We start from the raw sequence: 1,808 nt of genomic DNA on the forward strand, positions 1-1,808 counted from the left end.
AAGTTTTAGTTCGCCCTGCACAGTTAGAAATAAAGCGTCTTAAAAAGTTTACTTGGCCTAGAAACCTTTGCAATTCTTTTTTGCTGTTAGGTGGTTTGGCCTCTAAAATGGCCCTCGCTTTATTTTTATCAAGTTCAATCCTCCTTTTGTATACTAAGAAACCAAGGAAGTTTCTTGCATTAACACCAAATGCACATTTCAAGGGATTCAATTTTAGTTTATATTGCTTCATTCGCTCAAATGAATATCTTAATTGTTCAAAATGGTCCTCTTCTTTAATGGATTTGACCACTATATCATCTACATACACCTTAACAAACTTGCCTATCATATCATGAAAAATCAGGTTCATCGCCCTTTGATAAGTTGCTCCTGCATTTTTCAGGCCGAAAGGCATAACTACCCATTCCAAACATCCTAGAGACCTAGGGCATCTAAAGGCAGTTTTGTCTATATCTTTCTCAGCTATATAAATTTGATTGTATCCTGAATACCCATCCATGAAGGAATACATTACGTGTCCGGCAGTTGAGTCTACTAAAGAGTCTACCATGGGCATTGGATATTCATCTTGGGTGTGGCTATATTTAAATTTCTAAAGTCTATGCACACCCTTAATTTATCATTCTTTTTTAGTACTGGCATGATATTGGACAACCATTCGACATACCTGGCTGTTATAATAAAACCTGCTTTTAATAATCGCTCTATCTCTTTCTTAATCTCAGGGAGTACATTAGGAGCAAAACGTCTAGGAGGTTGCCTATGATGTTTAAAATTTAGCTTGGTTGGCAATCTATGTTCCACCAAATCTCTATCTAAACTAGGCATATGTTCATATTTCCAAGTAAAACAATCCTTATACTCCTTTAATAAAGCGATTAATTTATCAGTAACCTCTTGATCGAGCATTTGGCTGATGAATATTGGGCAATCTTCTCCTTCATTACCAATTTTCACTTTAATCAGAGGATCTCGTGCTTGAGCATATCCAAGCTTGGCGATTCTTATCACTTCATCGTCCAATTACCTTGTAGGCACTTCTTCTTCTAAACAATCCACCTTGTTGACTTCTCGGCCAATACTTTGTCCCAACTCAAACACTGTCAATTTGTCTCTCAATGCTTTCAAGGCTGCTTCTTCTTTCGTCTTGTCCTTGCATTCTTTATTGAAAGCCATTAATTTGGCTTTGAAGGCCTGAATATCGACCGTTTTGCCTTTGTTGCTTACAACTCATTTAAAACTCCTTGATTACTCTTTTGCCAATTATTGGCTCTTCTAGGGTCACTATGTTTGGCCTCATCTGACTGAACATTTCGGTGAGTGCATCCACCGAAGACGGCTCTTCACTCTGCGCGATAATTTGAGTTTCTTATCCATCTTGAACTACTCTGACAGGTCCATAATTTCCTTCGTATATGAACCTTTCTACTGAGTTTGCTTCTGCGACAAAAGGTTTATGATCGACCTGCACCACTTCTGCTTCGCCTTTCTCATTCCAAAAAATCAGGCATTGATGGAGCGATGAGGGTATACAACGACTTTCGTGTATCTAATCCCTTCCTAATAACACATTGTAACTAGTAGGACCATCTATTACAAAGAAGACTGTGGTCCTAATAGTTGTCCCTATAGTTATGTCCAATGGTATAACCCCTTTAGCTGAAGTTGCTCATTCATTGAAACTCGTAAGGACGAATTCTGTTGAGATCATATCACTTTCTGTCTTTGCAAATTTTCTCATCATCCTAGATGGAATGGTGTTTATAGCTGCTCCATTATCGACAAGCACTTTTGCCACAGGTATG

The sequence above is a fragment of the Olea europaea genome, chromosome 1 (genome assembly GCF_002742605.1).
Source record: "Olea europaea var. sylvestris chromosome 1, O_europaea_v1, whole genome shotgun sequence".
NCBI classification, from domain to species: domain Eukaryota; kingdom Viridiplantae; phylum Streptophyta; class Magnoliopsida; order Lamiales; family Oleaceae; genus Olea; species Olea europaea.